The following is a 21,665-nucleotide window of genomic DNA, read 5'->3' as shown; positions in this document are numbered from 1 at the left end:
AGGCCAGATACAGCCCATAGACCTTGAGTTTGACACCCCTAACCTAGAGAAACAACAGTCCTCTTATGTGTTAAATCTTAAGTACATGTGCATTTTTGTTTGAAATGTTCATCAAAAATGATTGTTGTTTAACTGAAAATCTCTGGCTTTTGTAAGTTTAAAAAACAAGTCTCTTTCCTTCTTTATTGATAGGTCCCATTTTCAGGTCAATTAATAATCCAATATAGCTGCATCTACCCAGGCTAGTCCTGATTATTTTAAACATTGGGTAGCTTTTTGTTATTCTTAGCAATGCTTTGCATCACCAAGAAACTTGGTGCTTTTGCATTCGTTTGTGGTTCAGCATATGAAGTGAGCCAAAAATAATAAAAGAAAAGTAATCTCAGTAGCCAGGTTAGGTACGTTATGTGAACCCAGCTATTTTCTCGCTTTATTTAATCAACAATGATAGATTACTTTGCGGTGACAGTGATTGGTTGACTTCCATTAGCAATAACTGGTCACCATGGACAACCAACATTGACAAGTGAGATAAAAATCCCTGAGTGCCAGAGATGGATGTGCTAAAGTGAAGGAGAGTGAAGGACAAGGGGAAAATATCTGAAGAGGAACAGGAAGAAGGCAAAATACATAATTATTTCTTTTTCCAATATATATACACATAGCTGCCCAACTCAGTATATGACTCTGAGCAGATTACAAACAAAATTAAAAAAATAAAAATAAAACCATATATGACCCACATTACAAAAGGGGTGATATAAAAGTATCACATCTGGGGTGATACTGACACTAATGCAGAGGTGGTATTCAGCCGGTTTGGACTGGTTTGCCCGAACCGGTAGCAGAAATTGCCCACCTGCCCCGGCTCTATGCAATCCTATTTAGACATGTTTTTGAGGCCTGGCACATGCGCGGAAGGCACACACGAGCAAAGTGCATGCATGGAAGGCCAAGCACGTGTGGAAGGCAGGCAGGCACGCAAACCAGTAGAAACATAATCTGAAACCCACCACTGCACTAATGAATAGCATCTATTTATTATTATTTATTATTTATTTATTAGTTTGATTTATACGCCAGCCTTCTCCGGAGACTCAGGGCGGCTTACAATGCATTAAGCAATAGCCTTCATACTTTTGTATATACCTGCTTAGTAGGGCTTTTTGGGCCCGCCTAAGTGGTGTTCTTTTTTATACAAAGTCAGCTTATTGTCCCCACAAACCGGGTCCTCATTTTACCTACCTCGGAAGGATGGAAGGCTGAGCATCTTGTTGCAGTCCAAAGGACTAGTTTGAATATTATACATCAAACTGGGGTTTGTTAACAAATGTGGGTAGGGTTAATGTTGACATTGGAGGGGAAGGTGTTTCCTTTCCTTTCCTTTCCTTTCCTTTCCTTTCCTTTCCTTTCCTTTCCTTTCCTTTCCTTTCCTTTCCTTTCCTTTCCCTTTCCCTTTCCCTTTCCCTTTCCCTTTCCCTTTCCTTCCTTCCTTCCTATCTTCCTATGTTCCTCCTTCCCTCCCTCCCTCCCTTTTTTAATTTTGCACGTCACACAGAGTTTGTTGATTGGGATATTATATAAATATTATAAAACAAATACATAAATGTACTTGCCGTAATATTATGCAGATGTACTTTCAACCATATATAATATTCAGATTATCATTTCTGTTAATGTCACAGGTCATGACAAAAAGAAAAAAATAACCAACTGTTAAATTGTGATTATTACTATATCACTAGTACTTATAATGTTTATTAAATCTTTACGCCACTGGATCTTTATAGGTTTTACAGAAGAAAAAAAATTATGCTAAGTCCATAGCATAACTCGCAGGGTTGTGAGTTTAATCAAAGGCACAGCAAACGGAATATCTCATATTAATGTTTTTTCAGTTTATTACTACACTATATTTTGTTTTAACTTTACCTTCTGGCATGTAGACATCGAAAAAAGGTATATTTGCAATTAAATAAGCTACAAACCTTTTCTCTGCACTCCTGCCTCGCTCCATCTTGGACCAGAGGCTTGAATCTTGCTAAGTAACCTACTTTCCTTCTGTATATATGCAACGTAGAGTGTTAAATAAATGTATGTGTATTGCCATTTCTATTTTCGTGCCTAAATCCCCTTCCTACTTTGAGATAAGTAAGGGGCTAATCATACTTGCTCACATTCTCTATTTCTTGTTGGCAATCTCCCTTAGTCAGGTTTCTTTCTCTCTATTCATTTCCTCTTCCTCTCTCCCCTCCTCAGAAGACATCTGCAATGTATAGATTTGTCCACCTGCAGCCTATCTTTTTTAGTAAATTTTTTCTGGATCTCACCCTAGAATGGTCAATTTGCCACAGCCAACTTGCCGCGGGACAACTCACTGCAGGACAAGAGTTACACTAATATCAAAGAAATAGAATCATTAAAGAAAGGATACAAAAGGAGGGACAGAATGAAATGTGAATGGCAAAAATTAAAATAATTGTGTATTTATTTTAAATAATAAAATAGAATTGTTAAATTGTCCCGCAGAGCATTGTCTCAAGATGAGTTGGCCATGGCAAGTTGTCCTGTAGCGAGTTGGCCATGGCGAGTTGGCCATGGTGAGTTGGCTGTGGTGAGTTGGCCATGGAGAGTTGGCCATGGAGAGTTGGCCATGGAGAGTTGGCTGGGGCAAGTTGTCCCATTCTGCCCTAGAACACTGCAAGAGTCTTGTCCAGGCGTCTCCTCAAACCCACCATCATTCAACAGTGAACAGTACCTAGAATTCATTTTAGTTTGCCAGCCATTCCTCGTTCATTTTCTCATTTTTAAAAAATGGGATTTTGGCTCAACAGCACACAGCAGATTAGTTAACCTTGTGCTATTATTTGGGAATTCAGTTCAGCTGTCAGTGTGTTGTCAGTAGAGAAGTATAGATACCCTTCCATTAGAAAAGAGAGAGCAAAATTAAGGCTTATGGCTGATCACATTTAGGAAGCTGAGATTGGATAAAGTATACGGAGTCTAAACCCATGTTAATCTTCCATTCCCAAAGAGTGATAGCAACAAAGGGATATAACCTGTTGTTAAAATCAGAGACCTCATGCCACTCAGTTCTGCCTTCAGCATTCTTCATGTATGAAACCAGAGGTGGTATTCAGCTGGTTCAGACCAGTTCAGGCGAACTGGTTGTAGCAACTTGGCACTATGCCATCCTATTTAGCCATGTTTTCAAGCCGTGCGCATGCGTGGAAGTTGCACGTGCAAGCCAAACGCATGTGCAGAAGGCTGTGTGCATGCGTGGAATCCATGTGCATGCATGGAAGCTGCACATGCAAGCAAAGTTCATGCATGGAAGGCCGTGCACATGCATGGCGGTGGCATATGTGAGCGAAGCGAGCGTGCTCATGCCCACTCACATTTTCGGTGCTGGGCAAATCGGTGGGTAAATTATGTGAATCCTACCCTGTATGAAACTAATGTTTTAACTACTTTCTGGAAGACCTCAGGAATCCGCAGGGAAAAAAAATCAAATCTGAAAAGGGTGTTGAAAGGCTGCAAAATGCTCCAAACTCAGCCAATCTGATTCATTCCCTTGACGTAGGTTCCAGCTAAAATTTGCAAATCAGCATTCATGGGATGATTCAACTGAAAGATCATCAATTTGAAATATTTGTTCAAAGCTTTCCATAACCTTAACGATAGCTTTAAACACCATATAGCTATTCTTTGTTTAAATTCATAATGTATGTGGCATACACTTGCAATAGAATGACCATTTACATGGCCTAAACATCAGTGTGAAATAGCTGTTAAAAAAAAAAAGTGAGAAACTATCTTGACTTTTCCTTTCCTTCTCTTGAAAGAAATTTCAGGGGCCAAAATGAATGACAAAAGACAGAGGCTGGGAAGAGCTGGCTTGCCTGTCAAAATGTCTTTTGAGAAGGACATACGGTGATTTGCCAATAGCTGTAACTAGATTTGAAGGCATAAGGCCAAGATACCTGATGTTATCTTGGCCATCGCCTGAAATATCTATTTGGACAATTGCTCAGAGCCATGATTTGGTTATGTTGCAATATTTTTAGGATCAGACTCAATAAAGATAATAGAAGTTAGAGATTTAAATATAATTCTCTTTAATCATAATAGGCATTCTATATTCGCTGAATATTCAAGATAGAAGCGAGGAAAATGGGGAGGATGGCTCCTTATATATACAAGGGGTGGAGCCAGGAATGGGAGTGGTAAATTATGAATACATTAAAGTCCAAAGAATAAGTTAACCCCTGATGTTCCATATATACATTATTTACACATTAGAGAATAAGGCATTTACATCTGACAAATCCCCCTCTAAATGCCGGTTCGTTATACAACACCAGTTACATTCAGATTCAGGACAATATAATACATATAATTTAGAAGTTAAATATTTGTGTTGTTTAGAAGGTAAGGGTTTTGTTAATATATCAGCTAATTGTTCAGAAGTATCACAATGTATTGCTTTGATGAATCCGTCTTGAGATAGTTGTCTCACGTGCTTAAATTTTATATCAATATGCCTGGACCTTTGTCCAATTGCATCGGATCTAGATATTTCAATGGCCGCTTTATTGTCTTCATGCATAATAAATGGTAAAGTAGGTTTCTTCCAAACATCTGTGATCAAATCATTGAACCATACAAGGTTATTTGCAGCTTTAGACAAGCAAACATATTCCGCTTCTGTGGTAGAAGTGGCTACCAGTTCTTGTTTACCAGTATACCAGTAAACTGGACAATCGTTCAATAGAAAAACATAACCAGAGGTACTCTTTCTGCATGATGTATCACCAGCCCAATCTGCATCAGCATAACAAGTAATTTTTGGTTCTTTGTCATTATTTGGTTCCAATATTAAACAAAAATCTAATGTACTTTTCAGATATCTTAAAATTCTTTTGACAGCTTCCCAATGATACAAGGTTGGTTTGCTAACATATCTTGACAATAAATTGAGAGGTAATGCAATATCTGGCCTAGTCCAATTAGATATATAAAGGAGTGAACCTATAACTGATCTGTAAAATGTGTTGTCTTTAAACTCAGGGGAAGATTCATCAGTGTTTCTAAGAAAATCAGTTTGCATAGGTGTGTCACATGTTTTGGCATTATTTAAGTTACATTTGTTTAGGAGTTCAATGATTTTATCTTTCTGAGTAAGTTTGAATCCCCTTTTAGTTTTGTTAATTTGTACACCAAGGTATTTATTCACTCTACCTAGTGATTTCAATGAGAAATGTTCGTTTAACTTATTTACAAAGATTTCCCTGCTCTCTTTATGCTTTCCAATATATAAAATATCATCCACATAAATTAATACAAATTCAATATGATCATTACTCTTTTTTACAAAGAAACAGTTATCAGCAGTGGTGGCGTTGAAATCCATGGTCTTAAGTACTTTTACCAAACAATCGTACCATCTTTTGCCAGATTGCTTCAATCCGTACAGACTCTTATTTAATAACCAAATTTCGTTCTTATTAGTGTATTGACTGTGTGGTGCTCTTACATATATTTCCTTATCTAATTTTGCGTGTAAGTATGCAGTCTGTATGTCATATTGAAACACGTCCAGATTGAGTGCAGATGCTACTACAAGAGCTGTTTTGACACTCTCTGTTCTCACTGTTGGTGAATAAGTGTCAGTATAGTCTTCTGGATATTTTTGTGCATAACCTTGTGCAACTAGTCTGGCCTTGTATAAGGTATTACCTCCTTCCAAATTCTTAATTTTATAAATCCACCTGGTACCTATAATTGTTTTATCCTTAGGTGCGATCGCAGGTGTGAATACATTTAATCCTTGTAAACTTTCCATCTCTTTTTCCATAGCTAGTTCCCATTTTTCTCTTTCTTCACGGGGAAGTTTCAATACTTCCTCATATGTATTAGGTGTTATTTGTTCTCCATCCATATGCATTATGTAATCTTTGTATTTATTTGGTATTTGGTTTCTATTGTTTCTAATATTTCTTTCAGGTTTGCTATGGTTGTCATGCAAATATCTGGCTTCCTTTTTTGTTAATGTGTCTGTCTTTATTTTATGCTGACTATTTGTCCAAGTTTTGGTTTTGTTCTTACTTTTGTTAATATTTTGATTTTCTGTTGTTCCTTCCTCGCAAGATATATTATCTTTGCTTTTATTAGGAAATATTTCATTAAGGTGCAATTTAGACCAGTTGGCCTGCTCATGGAACACAGCTGTTCTGGATACTATAAATTTGTTATTATTATCAATGAATCTGTACCCTTTGGTTCCAGTTTCGTATCCCATGAATCTTAATCTCCTGGATACGTTTTCTCCCTTTCTCCTCAATTGTTTAGGTATGTGTACGTCTGCAGTAACTCCAAATATGTGCATGTGTGCTAATTTGGGTTTTCTATTGTACATCACCTCATATGGTGTCTTATTCACAATACTGGACCATGTTCTATTTTGAGTGTAATTTGAATAATGTAAGGCTTCTGACCAAAATTGTTTGCCTAAACCAGCATCCTCTAATGTGCATCTAATCATGGTTTGTAGTGTGGAATTCTTTCTCTCTGCAATCCCATTTTGAAATGCAGAAAATGGATTGGACGTGAAATGTAGCATCCCTCTATCCTTTAACCATTGGGAGAATTCTTTAGACATGAATTCACATCCCCTATCTGTCATAATTTGTTTTATTCTGATATTATGCTGTGTTTCTATGCGTTTGTAGAATTCCTTAAATTTCTGAAAGGTTTCATCCTTGTGCTTTAATGTGTAAACAAAACCATAGCGACTGTAATCATCCACTATTGTTAGGAAGTAACGTTTTCTATAGGTAATTGATGGAGTTAATGGACCAACTAAGTCCATATGTACCAAATCAAAAATATTGTTAGTTGATCTGTTAGATTTTTTTGGTCTGGGACTGGTTTTTAGTTTGGTGGATTTACATACTGAGCATTCCAAATAATTTTCACAATTTTTTATTTTGACACCTTCTGCGTGTTCAGTCATTTTTTGTACTACGGGAAAGCTTGCATGTCCTAACTTCCTATGTAAGATGTGAGCACACTCATCATGAATTGGTTTACCTATTTTTGGTTTCTTCTCATTGTGTGTATTTTTGTTATCATGAGTTATTTTACATTCATCATTGTCACTGTTACTGACATTTTCATCATCTGCTTCAATACAATCTTCCATATTTGAATCAATGTTATGTAACCATCTTTCTTTGGTTATCAGATAGGGTAGACCCCCTTTTATCATCACAGTACCTACATTTGTTTTGTTCTTTTCTATAGTTGCTTTCCCCTTTGAGAAAACTATATTGATGTCAGATTCTCTGCTTAGTTTTATAGCACTCAGTATGTTGTGAGGTATTTCTGGGATTAATAATACCCCCTCTATTTTCCCTAAACCAGGCAAGGTCACATTTCCTCTGCCTAATACTTGAACCTTTTCTTGATTAGCTACCTTTATCACAAACTTATCTTCTGTAAATGAAGATAATATACTTTTGTTGTTAGTGGTGTGATTTGTTGCACCAGAATCAATAAGCCAATTATTGTTCTCATCTTGTTGTGTTCTGGTGCTGTCTTGTTTATTTAGCCCATTTAGTGACCCAGATTTTCTCTCTTTTGAATTTTCTCTACCCCCTCTACTTTCTCTGTAATTTGGTGGACTTCTATATTTGTGTCTATCTGTGGAAGATTGTCTGTAATTGTATTTGCTCCTATATTCTGGCCTATGTCTCTCCCTTGGGACTTTGGGACAGTCTCTTCTACTGTGTTCCCTGGATCCACAATTGTGGCATCTAAAGGCCTCATTATATTTATCTTGAAAGACTACTTTCCTAAAAGATTTGTGTTCTGTTTGGTTACTGGAACGATTTTTTCTTGAATTGTCTTCTGCTATCAATTTGTTAGATAGACTTTCTATTGATAAATATCCCAAATTAATGGTATCTAAGTGTGACATAAAGCTATCCCATGATGGATCAAGTGAATTGATAATAACACTTTTCATTGTTTGATCTGAAATCACTTCCCCCCTCAATTGCAGCTCAGCTCTTATTTTGTTTAGATTTATCAAATGCTCACTTATAGAAACCCCTGGTTTCACTCTAGAAGAAAAGAAATCCTTAGACATTCTTGTGGTTGTGGCTACGCTATCGCTGTGAAATAGATTAAACATGCATTGAATTATTTCTGATACAGTTAGGTTTGGTTTGATGCTATGATACATTGCAGGAGACACGCTAGAAATTATTATGAAAAATGCTCTATGATGTAAACAATCTATTTTTAAAGTCCAAGGTCTTCTTGGAGGACTAGTTATAAAGAATAGTAAATTTTCTTTCATGAAAATAACCTGAAGCTGTTGGTACCACTCTTGTAAATTAATGCCATCAACTCTAAGTTTTGGGAAGTCACTGGGTAAGTTCCCCACATTATTTTGTCCATTACTTACAACCTGAGGCAGTTCGTGGTCTCTCAAATGCAGGAAATTACAGAACGGCATTGGGATGCTTGTAACGAGTCTGCGCGGTTCTCTGGCCAGTTCAAGTCTTTCGGGGCCGTCTACGTAGTTTTGCACATGCGCGTTGCTCATTTCTTCTTTGGCGCCGTTGTGGAAGGTTCTCTCCATTTCAGCTCTCTCGATCCGCTCCTCTTCAGATGAGTCGGTCTCTGGCTCGGTTTTTGGGGCTTTGGTGATGGCGACGGTTCTTCTCTTTCTCTTGTGTGCGCTGGCACTCGATTCTGTCTGCGGTGTAGGACGGAATCGGCATGGCTCTCTGGGCTCGGGTGTCGTCGTTTTCGAAGTCTGGATGGGAGCGTGCAGGTCTTGAGTTGTCGGTTTTATTTCTTGCTTCTTCGTTGATGTCTTGGAAATTTTCAATCTTGGCCCAAAAGCAGCAAAAAGCGTTTTCATTGCTGACTTTACTTGAGACTTTGTTAAATCGTCTTCACTTTCTGATTTTGGTTCATCTGAAGAGTTTGAGACTTCTTTTTCACTTTCTTCGTCTGATAGCGTTTTTCGCGCCAGAAATTTTGAACTGAGCGTTTTGATTGGCTCTGCTTCACTCTCTTTTGAAGTTCGTTGAAACCAAGATGGCTGCCATTCAAAATTTCGCGCGAGGTCACATCTTTTCTTTTTTACAACTATTTTCTCAGTAGTCATTTCACTCACAGTTTTTTGATCTTTGGGTTTTTCTTTAATGACGTTTTTCTCTCTCGCTGCTCCGCTGTTCCTCAGCATCTCCTGGAGGTCCGCGATGAGGCTTTCATCATTCTTTTGGCTTTTTAGTATCTTTAATATCTCTGACCTGAGTTCGTTACTTTCTATCTCAATTTCTTCCTGGTCGTTATTTTTACTCATCAGTTCTTCTTCTTCAGTGGTGTATTCTTCGGATTCTCTCGAAATCGCATTAGTGGATTCGTTGATCATCTCTTGATCAGTTTCTATTTCTTTGCTGTAGGCCCTGGTGTTGGGCCTATCTTTCTTGGACATTTTTAATTACTTATTGAGTCAATTAACCATCCTCTGCTACCAGCTTGTTGCAATATTTTTAGGATCAGACTCAATAAAGATAATAGAAGTTAGAGATTTAAATATAATTCTCTTTAATCATAATAGGCATTCTATATTCGCTGAATATTCAAGATAGAAGCGAGGAAAATGGGGAGGATGGCTCCTTATATATACAAGGGGTGGAGCCAGGAATGGGAGTGGTAAATTATGAATACATTAAAGTCCAAAGAATAAGTTAACCCCTGATGTTCCATATATACATTATTTACACATTAGAGAATAAGGCATTTACATCTGACAGGTTATCTGTACTAGAAACAGAGTACAGTGTTGTTCAAAAAGCCAAGCTGTACTGAAAAGAGAAATTGGTGTGTGCTGCAAAATAATTGGTGTTTGCATGTTTGCATAGCGTTCCATAAAAGAGCAGAGAAATCTCATAGACAATCTATAGCCCTTGGCCTTCTTGAAACTCCCAACTCCACTGCTGGGATCTCAAGTGCTGCCCTCCCCCACCCCCTCCCACACACACTGGATAGAGCTTTGAAAAGCAACAAAATGTTTTTCTTTGGTAAGCAGAGTTGGTATCCATCATATATTGCATGGGGAGAGAAAGGAAGGGAAGGAATAGAGAAGTTGTTCCTGGTACATTTTTATCTAAAAGAGCAAGCTGGAGCATGCCCACCTTATCAAAGCATGTGGGATGAGCAAATGCAGGCATCTTCTACTGGGAGAAGGTGACATGCAGGAGTTTAAAGGTGGTAACCAGCTCCTCAATCAGAGAAAGAAACCTATTGGGAGCCAGTGCAGTTTGCAAGCAGTGGGGACACATGGGTATAACAGAACAGTTCTATGTAGAATGCATCTGAATCCACAAACGGGACTCACTGATCAGTGGTGAAATCCAAATTTTTTTACTACCGGTTCTGTGGGCGTGGTTTGGTGGGTGTGGTGTGGCTTGGTGGGTGTGGCTTGGTGGACATGGCAGAGGAAGGGTACTGCAAAATTCCCATTCCCTCCCCATCCTGGGGTAAGGATATTACAAAACCTCCATTCCCACCCCGCTCTGGGGCCAGCCAGAGGTAGTATTTGCCGGTTCTCTGAACTGCTCAAAATTTCCGCTACCAGTTCTCCAGAACCTGTCAGAACCTGCTGGATTCTACCCCTGCAACTGATGCACTAGCCAGAGTAATACAAATGTTTCCCTGGCCATGGCTGCCATCTGTTCTTCAAGCAGGAGCTGCAAATCTAGCAGGGCCCCCAGGTTGTACATTGAATCTGAGTGGGGCAGTATCACTCTGTCAGGAACCAAACCAAACTTATCTTCCAGAAGATTGTTATATCAGTATATGTAAGGAGCCTATATAAGACCTGAACAATACTTTTTGGATCAGGCATATATAGGCATGTGCCACAGAAACATGTGTCTCGTTTAGCCCATTGTCCAGCCAAGTCTCAAGAAGCTATAGAGGGCAGTGACCTGACTGCTGCAGCTTCAACTGGCTATTAGGAGCTCAGCATATATCAATGCCTGCCTATGTTAACCACTAAGATGATGAAAGAGTCATCACAGATTCTTCATACAACAAGACTTATGTGGGGGAAAGATGGAAAGCACTATTTTAAAGCTGGAACACCTAAAGGCTTCCTCCACGGTGGAATGCTATTGAATGGACCCACAGTCTGTGTCATGAAGCTATGTCCTCTAAAAATGATTCACACTTTTTGTAATGTCGCAGCAAGTGGCAGCATTTGCTGGCTTTGGCTGACCTCAAGAGGTATAACCAGTGGTGGGATTCAGACAGTTCACACCACTTCAGGAGAACCGGTTGTTAAATTATTTGAATCCCACCACTGGGTATAACTAGAATTGCTAGCACTTACAGACCCTGCCCTCCCCCCCCCCCGGGAAATTCGAGGACATTAAGCTTGACCAACCAAGAAGTTAGAAAATATTCTGGAAAAAGGCAACAGAAAATCACTCCAAGAAAACTACATGGGTATGCAGTCACTAGGTGTTAAATTTAATGCAAAGGAATCTTTGCTGGTTTTTAATACAGCTTCTCTCAAAATAATAACCTGCTGATTGATTTGGCACTACAGTCTCTAAATCCCAGCCCACCAGGGACTTTGATTGGCAGGTTAAAGGATGCTGGTTTCTACCATACAGTATCTTACATATATGTTCTCAAGCAAATGTCTGTCCCTGTCCCTGATGTTAGTACCAAGATTTTATATATTACAAGGTCCTTCCCACAGGCAAAGTAGAATCCTAAAGCTGGAATGGGCAATGAAGCCATGATATCCACTCAGTGGATCCAAAATCAGGAATCCAAATTAAAGTATCCAAGACAAAGACATCCAACCCCAACTTGAATGTATCCAGAAAAGGGAAACCCTTCTCCAGTTACACAACCCCAATACTAAACCACTGTTATTGTTAGGACATTTTTCCTAAACCTTCAATTGCACTGCACGTCAGAACAATTAGACACAAGGACAGGTTTTTCCCCCATGCCATCACTCTGCTAAACAACTAATTCCCACAAGCTATCTAGAAAGGCAGTATTACCATCATTATTCTCATCTTCTCTATTACTATAACCATGATGGCGAACCTATGGCACGCGTGCCACAGGTGGCACGCAGCAGCGTCCTCTCTGTGGGCACATGAGCCATCACCCTAGTTCAGTTCTGCCGCGCATGTGTGTGTGCCTCCTGCCAGCCAACTGGTCATTGGGTCTCTTGCGCATGCACGGGTGCGGGGCACGTGCAGGGGACCCGTGCACGTATGCACAGGGCTGGGACGCATGCGGGGGTGTAGGCATGCGGGGAGGTGCATGTGGGGGGCCACGTATGCATGCATGGGGTGAGGGGCACATGAGGGGCCGTATGTGCATTGCATTTTGGGGGTTGGGGCACACGCGCACATTCACACACACACTTTGGGCACTCAGTCCAGAAAAGGTTAGTCATCACTGACCTGTAACCTTATCTTCTCATGATTATAACTTGTTGCTTGTATCTTACGATTTATATTGTTTAACGAGTATCGTAGTATGATTTATGTTGATTGCTTATTTAGTATCCAGGACTATCATTAAGTGTTGTATCAAAAGTTTTATGATGAATGTATTTTTACAATGACTATGATAATGATCTATCACTATTGTTGTATGTATACCGAGAGCTATTGCACTGGAGACAAATCGTTGTGAGTCTAATCACTCTTGGCCAATAAAGAATTCTATTCTATTGAAATTTGTGTCTCTGCCCTTGTCCTGCCTCTGGATACCCCTTTCCCCTAGGGAAAAAAATGTTATCATTTTCCCGCTCACTCTTTAGATGAAACATTCCCAGAATCTTCAATCTCTCTTGATAGAATTTTGCTTCTACGGGTATTCCTCTGCTCATTTTCATGCCTTTCTCTGAACCTGTTATAAGGAATAGCCAATAAATGAATCAAGGTTTGATGCTGACACACTAAGAAAGAGACATTCCTATGATATATACATAAGCTTGCTATGCTTGTTCTGTTCTGTTCTGCACACAGGGCCCTTGGATCTATAATACATCTTAATTTTATTAAAATGAGAGAGCGAGAGCCAGTTTGGTCTAAAGGTTAAGATGCTAAAGTAGAAATCAGAACATTGTGAGTTCTAGACCTTCCATAGTCGTGGAAGCTGGGTGGGTGAATTTGGGCTGGCCATTCCACCCTCTCTCAACCCAACCCACCTCATTGGGTTGTGTTTTTGCATAAGACAAAACTGGTTTTAGAACTTCCTGGGTTCAGAGATTTTCTGTCTTTAACTCTGAATGGGGCTATAGTTCCATATGGAGCTGGTACACAATTTAACTATCTGGATTCACACTTCTGTTTGAGGATCATAGCCAGCAAGGACTTCATAAAAATCCATCTGGTGCAACAATTGTATCCTTCCCTGCAATTGGAATCTCTGTTCACAGCCACTCACATCTTAAGTCACTTCCTTTTTTCAAAATAGATGTTTTGTTTTTCCAAAAATAAAATACAAATACAGAATAAAGAGAAACAATAAAACAAGAATTGCAAACAAGACACAGAAAAAAGGAAAAGGATGCATACAACAAATATAAAATTAACAATAAACATCTGACCTACACCCTAGTTGGATGTTGATATCTGCCTCTCACACAAATCTAATAGGTTTGCTTCCTTGCATTGTGGGTCTACAAATGGTTGTACATTTTTTTTATCTATACTCGCTAAATTACTTTAAATCACATTCTCTTAACAAATATCTCAAACACACAAATCTATTATCCATCAATCAAATTGACCAGTACCTGTTCACTATAAAAAAAAAAGTTAATTGTTCACCCCCCTAAAAAATATATTAAACTTCAATGCCCTCTGTTAACAGTCCATTATTAAACTTGCAGAAACTCCACAAACAGCTTCCATTCTCTTATAAACTTATCCAGACCGTTGTCTTTAATCAGTTAATCTTGCCATCTCTGCCAATTTCTGTCTTTCAAAATCCGTTCTTTCATTGTCAGTATTCTTTTTCCTTTCCAATATTTGGCATGCACAATCCTTGCAGGATCCAATCTGGGTTGATCACTGGGACCAGAGGTTTAGTTTTCTGAACTTTTGGACTTGTGCTGGAGTCCATCCTCAGGGAACTCCTCTACACCAGCATGTGCTTTGGGCTATTCTATGCATAGTATTTACAGTATGTGGTGCCTGGTTGTGTGTGGCTTTTTATTTGTTGATTTGTTGGTGGTAAATCAGTACTTTGTTGACTGACAAGGGACTCATTTCTCAGACTTCAATCATTTCTCTGGTTATCTTTGTACCTGCTCATCCAACAATCTTAGTAGCTACGAAATTGAATGTATGTCCTTGTTCATTGACAATGTGAACAACAATCCTTGCAGCTGATATCATATACAAAAATAATGTTCCAAATGGCAATTTATCCATAATACCTAATGTAGAATGTAGGCTTCAAGTTTCATTAATATTTGCATTTTAAGTATTTCCTGCATAACCATTATTATATTTATCCAATATGATTTAGCATGTTTACAAGACCACCACATGTGATAAAAAAAGTAGTTGGAGTTTGAGCCTTTGTCACTTTTCTTGTTGGACAACTGCAATATCTTCTACATAGGTTGGTGAACTAGTGTGGAGACTCCATTATTACTAATATCACCTGTTACTTCTTGTTTTTAGCTTTGTTTTGCTTTTTTACAGTTCTTAATGATTTTTTAATAAGGATGATGGTAATTGTATTGATTGTTTGTTTCATCTTTGTTACATACCACCAGAGTAATGTGTTTTGTGAGATGGGCAGCTATATAAATTGGATAAATAAATCTTGAAGAGCATTTGAAAGCTGCAGTTGGCTAATATGGACAGTTCTGGGTGCACATTGATATGCCCATGCAATGCTACCACTTTATGAGCTGTACTAGCTCCCAGTAGGCTCCCAGGTACAATTTACATGATAGGAATAAACTTTACATGGCACAGTACCAGGTTACTTGCAGAACTGCCTGTCCATCTTCCCAGATGGACAAAATCTAGCTCCCTTCTGGGAAACAGCACCATCTCTTGGGACCCAAGAAGCATGCATTCTTCATCACTGGGCCTATCCTGTAGAACAGAATTGTCTAGGGTCCTGGATAATTCCATCCCTGTTAGCTTTCTGTTTATGGCCAAGATATTATTTTATACAGTATGAACTTGTCTATGAATGACTCTATTAAAATTTAACATTCCAATGACAAAAAAAGTAAGAATGTATCTTCTACATCATTCTGATCAAATACTTGGCATTTCAAAGAAAGACACTTAAATTAGACTGATATCAAGGTATATAAAAGAACTTTTTTTTTTGTAATGGGATTGGCAGAAGGAGAAAGAATGCTCAAATGGGCAGTCATGAGAATTTTGGAGAGCCTAGTGCAATTCGTAGTAGCTTTGTGATGGGACTTCTGGTTCCCACTCAGCCTAATGTTTAGTCTTTCGAAGACTTTTACTAGATTGTTTGTCACCGGTTGCTGTAGAATAACAATTAGTTTTTATCAGGATGTCACTGTTGATTAAAAAAGGCGGTGGATCCAGGAGGACGGTGAGATAATTACATTTTCCACTGTGCAGTATTGTAACATTTTATTTTTGGAATAAAGCCTTTCTCCACCATAAACTCCAATCACTTAATATTCATCTCAGTTTTCTTCACACAATAGACATCCATCCTGTAGAGATATAGTCCCAGCAGCCGATGACGTATGACATCCTCTTTTTTTTTACTTTTTAACAAATTGAAATCACAATTCTATTGCTATAGCTGTTGGGGAAAAAAAGAAGAAATTGTTGACAAACTTCACCATCAGTGTCCTAATTTCACATCCACAAGATCAAGATAATGCCTTGGTAAGGCCACACTTAGAATATTGCATTCAGTTTTGGTTGCCACGATATAAAAAAGATGTTGAGACTCTAGAAAGAGTGCAGAGAAGAGCAACAAAGATGATTAGGGGACTGGAGGCTAAAACATATGAAGAACAGTTGCAGGAACTGGGTATGTCTAGTTTAATGAAGAGAAGGACTAGGGGAGACACGATAGCAGTGTTCCAATAACTCAGGGGTTGCCACAAAGAAGAGGAAGTCAAACTATTCTCCAAAGCACCTGAGGGTAGGACAAGAAGCAATGGGTGGAAACTAATCAAGGAGAGAAGCAATTTAGAACTAAGGAGAAATTTCCTGACAGTTAGAACAATTAATAAGTGGAACAACTTGCCTGCAGAAGTTGTGAATCCTCCAACATTGGAAATTTTTAAGAAGATGTTGGATAACCATTTGTCTGAAGTGGTGTAGGGTTTCCTGCCTGGGCAGGGGGTTGGAATAGAAGACCTCCAAGGTCCCTTCCAACTCTGTTATTCTAAGAGGCTGGCTTTATCAATATTTCTCTAGCCTGACATTTCTGCTCCTCTCCAACCACTGATAAATTTATAAATCGAGAGTTGGAGAATTATTATGTTAGTATTATGTGATAGGTAGGAATTGTATTGGTATTGAATGTAATTTCTACAGATGAAGAGATTTATGTAGCTGAATTTTGAGAGATTGTACAAAGGTACATATTGAATATGAATTGTAGTTGTTGTAAGGAAAAAATTGATGGAAAGGTTGGAACCAGAGAAGTCGCACTATGTCCAATGTTTTTAACTGTATATTTAATTAAAAACTTTTTAAATTTAAAATAAGATCAAGAGGCTGGCTTCCTTCTTTATGGGACGCTGAATGAAGATGAGGACTAAAAGGTTAGGGAAGAGGAGAATCGCTTCTTTAAAATACAGAGGGAACAGCTGGACTTTCAATTCTCCCTGTGAAAAGCGAGTACATCTTAAATATAAGAGATGCTTCATTAACATGAAAACGCTGCCTCTGTTCTCTGTGATGGGAAAGCATTGCAAAGCGCATGGATTTGAGCACACTCTGCTGGCCAAGGAGGCAGAAGAAGTGATGGTCATACACAGTGACATTGAAGCAGACACACCGAGCCTCATTTCCTCTCTGATAGAGGAGTATGATTCATTGAATAAAATAGCACGCTATTTCTGAATAATCTTTCAAAATAATCAGATTACCCAAGACTATAATCAGACCAGAGATGATGAAAGAGACAGGATTTTATTTGTGGCATGGTTTAGGTCAGAGAGACAGTTTGGCCTTTTGCAAAGAGGAGGCCAAACTGGAAGAAGAAGAAGAAAAAACAGGATATAGAACAGATGTAGATGCAGATGACATCACCTCTACTAGTTATCTATACCTGGTGTAGCTGTTAAAGAGACAGAGCATGCATTTTGGTATAGTGTGAGAACAAGAAAAATGCCATAGTGCTGGGCTGTTTGATGTAGTGCTCAATCTCTTTCAAGTGAGAAAAGCAATATATTGAATTTGTGAGCGTCCTGGAAGCATCAGACTTCCTACTGTTGAAAGACTATATAGGCCTAGATCAGGGGTGTCAAACTTGATTTCATTGAGGGATGCATCAGGGTTGTATTTGACCTCGGGGGGCCAGGATGGGCATGGTCACTTTGACATCACCGAGTGTTCTGCCAGCAAAAATGGGCTTCCGAGCTCCGTTTTCAGCTGCGATGGCTCCCTGCAACCCTCTGCCAGCAAAAATGGAGCTCGGGGGAGGGGGGGGAAGGGCACCCACGGCCCTCATGAGGTATGTTTTTGGCTATAATGGCCTCCTGAAACACTCTGCCAAACCCTCAGCCCTTGCGAGGGCCGTTTTCAGCTATGACAGCCTCCTGCAATCCTCTGCCAACAAAAACGGAACTTAGGAGGGCCATGTGCGGCCCTCCCAAGCTCCATTTTCACTGGCAAAGGCACTGCAGGCCAGTCCTTCACTGTTTCCAGGTCAGCCCCACGGGCCAGATCTAAGCCAGATCCAGCCTGTGAGCCTTGAGTTTGACACCCCTGGCCTAGATGGAGTGCTAATTCTTCTTGGAAAGCCCTTGTTAAAAAAATGTCCTTGTTTATTTGATAATATGATAACTTATTTGTTTGATAATATGATAACTTTTACCTTTCCTTCAGGAAACTAGACCTTATTTTGGGCTAGTCTTTAGGGAGGAAAGAAAAGTGTGATGGCTCAGTGGTTAAGGACACTGAGCTTGTCAGCTGGTAAAGCTGAGAGACTGGGTTTAAGACTTGAGCGCTGCATGATGGGATGAGCTCCCATCCTTGCCTCAGCTCCTGCCCACCTAGCAGTTGAAAAGCATGAAAATGCAAACAGAGAAATAGGTACCCTTTGTGGGAAGGTAACAGCATTCTGTGCACCTCGGCATATAGTCATGCTGACCATGTGACCAGGTTAGTGTCTTTGGACAATGCTGGCTCCCTTGGCTAAGAAATTGAGTTAAACATCACCCTCAAGAATTGGACTTGATTGCACCTGGGAAACCTTTACCTTTACCTAAAAGGAGCTTTTAATATTGACTCAGCCTTCCATCCTTCCGAGGTGGGTAAAATGAGACCCAAATTATTGGGGGCAATATGCTGACTCTGTAAACTGCTTAGACAGGGCTGTAAAGCACTGTAAAGCAGTATATAAGTCTAAGTGCTATTGCTATTAAAGTTTGCTACTATCACCACCTTGCAAAGCCAAGATTTTGGTATTATATTATCCTCCAACTCAGGACTAGGGTGATTGAAGCTCCTGCTTGATGCATGATCTTTGCTTTCTATGTTGATTACATTTGATCTGGTCAGATCTATTTGCCATGTACATGGAATGTTTTTATATTTCTATGTATTATGACTCACTCAGAGTCTGGATTTGGGTAGCACCTTAACTGAACAAAGAAACTTAAGCAATGCTTCCCAAACCTTTTCCTTCATTACCCCAAACCAGTTATGAAAGTCCTTATTTAGCAGATGTGATTGGGCAAACAAAGCCCTGCCCAGTGGTGAAATCCGAACCGATTTGCTACCGGTTCACTGGCCGCGCATGCATGCCACACGCCAAATGCGTGCTGTGCGCGCATGCATAGTGCACACCAAATGTTTGGGAAGGTAAGTAGTAAAAAAAAAGCTATTGGTTCAGTCGAACCAGAAGTTTAAAAAGCTACTGGTTCCTCTGAACTGGTATTTTCTACGATCAGCTGTGCCTCGGGGTTTAGCTTTGCTAGAAAGCAGGATTTCCTGCTTTCTAGCAAAGCTAAACAGTGCAGCACAGCAGATTTCCCCCTCCCACGCTGTTCTACATACCTTCCCAAGCCCCCTTTTCGCATGTGCTGCATGCCAAAAGGAGGCTTGGAAAGGTAAGTAGAACAGCAAGGGGGGGATCACCTGTGGCGCGCAATATTATTATTATTATTATTATTATTATTATTATTATTATTATTATTATTATTATTATTATTATTACTATTTAGACTTCTATACCACTTCATAGTGCTTTACAGCCCTCTGTAAGCAGTTTACAAAGTTTACAAAGTTAGCATATAGCATATTGCATATTAGCATATTGCATTAGCATTAGCATATTGCCCCCAACAATCTGGGTCCTCATTTTACCCACCTCGGAAGGATGGAAGGCTGAGTCAACCTTGGGCCAGTAAGATTTGATCTGCTGACCTGCTGAACTAGCAGTCAGCTGAAGTAGCTGCAGTACTGCACTCTAACCACTGCGCCACCTTGGCTCTTCCTGCTTTCTAGCAAAGCTAAACCCCGAGGCACAGCTGATCATCGGAAATACTGGTTCAGAGGGACCAGTAGCTTTTCAAACTGCCGGTTCAACCAAACAGGTAGCTAACTACCAATTCGCCTGAACTGGTAGCTTTCTTTTACTACCGGTTCACGCAAACCGGTAGTTTTTATCACTACCAGTTTGCCCGAGCCGGAGCGAACCGATAACATTTCACCCCTGGCCCTGGCCCTTTTCACCTATGGCAATGGGTGTGCTATGTATTAAAAAGGGATGGGATTTTGATCACCCAATTACACCCATCACTATCAGAGGATCTTGTTCTTCTCTGATAGTGCAAAGAGAAGAGTGACTTTGCTTTTTCTTACTTTTTCCAATTATTTTGTAAGCAAAAGGCACATGCTGATAATTCAGATAAGGCTGGTACGAAAAAAGAATGATTATTTCCTACATTGTCAGCAGTGGAAAAATGTGATGGAACCCTTTTGTTAAACTGATAGATTAAGGCACAAAATATTGTATTGGTAAACTTTCCACTTGTGCACTATGGAAATGAATCTTGGGACCAATTTAACATCACATTATCCAGATGTGTTTATTCATCTAGTTGGAGAATAATCTCAACACCAACACCATCTTTGGATAGCCAGCTACCCCCAGAGCAAAATTTTCCAATTCTGCATTACACCAAGTTAACGTTTACATTTGTCAATTCATTGACTTTGACCCAAATTCTTTTCTCTCCTAAACCTTTTCTCCCCTTTCTCTTCTTCCCCTTCCTCCTTCCCCTTTTCTGTGAATGTTTTTATGCTGCTTGATGCATTTAAATGAATTGGGTTTTCTTTAATTGTTGTTATATTCATCTATGAAAAAGTAAAAGAGAGATAAATAATATACACATAAATATTTACCCCCTATCATAAGTGTGGCTGATGGTAGCTCTGTTGCAGTTAAGATAAAATATAAAATCTGTCCCAATTTACTAAAATTGTGATTCCTGCCTCAGATGTTTCATTATTTTAAATTTATCTCTAATCTGTTCTAACATAGTGACAGAAGAAGAAGTCTTGTTATTCCACATCTCTGTGCGTCACATATTGATGTTGCTTAGTTTCTTGACAATGTGCTTTAATTACTATTCAACAAAAATAAAATGGGGAAAATGTTACACTCATTTTCAGATGCTTAAATCATCTTTCATTGCTTGGGATTTTTGCTGTGGCTTCTTTGTCCCTCCTTCTGTTCATTTCCTCCCTTAGAAATAGGTATCTAAGGTAAATCTTGCTAGGGTTCCTGTTTCCTCTATCTTGCCTAGTACAAGAAGGCTCATCCATATTGACTGGCAAAGCTGGTGTTCTGCATTGACCAGAAGTTCAGGTGGAAGAAACTTCTTTTCATTTAGCCCACAACCAGGCAGAGTTCTTTGATTTGAAGAACTGCAGTTCTTGACTCCAAAAATCTTTTCCAGGGAGTCTTAGAGTACAGATTAAACTTCTTGTGGCAGAATCTAAGAAACAAGAGAACAAGAAAACCAAACTCAAACCCAGTGTCTAGGCCAAGTTTCTACACGGAAGGATTGTAAGATCATAGAACATCGAAACTACTCATATCTACCAGTAAAGTAGAATATTTACAGTTCAGGGATGAACTAGGGAATCCTTGGTGCTCTTTGAATTTAGTTGTTTTCTTGCAGATGTTTCATTACCAAACTAGTAACAACATCAGTGCTAGCTGGGTGTGGGGTTTGCTCTCATTTTATATTCTAGTCATTTGCCCTGTCAGTGTTGGCAGGAGTGGCATTGGTGGGTCCTTGATTTGGGCTATTGTTTACAGTTAGCTTGTTTAGCAGTTCCTTGATCGGGGCTTTGTTTGCTTCTGGAATGTTCATCTTGGTATTAATCTCTGCCCATCAGGGT

The sequence above is a fragment of the Pituophis catenifer genome, unplaced genomic scaffold, assembly GCF_029215685.1.
Source record: "Pituophis catenifer annectens isolate HBS135680 unplaced genomic scaffold, rPitCat1.0.hap2 SCAF_1, whole genome shotgun sequence".
Classification (NCBI taxonomy): Eukaryota; Metazoa; Chordata; class Lepidosauria; order Squamata; family Colubridae; genus Pituophis; species Pituophis catenifer.
The sequence above is the reverse complement of the archived record's forward strand: the minus strand, read 5'-3'. Positions refer to the sequence as shown.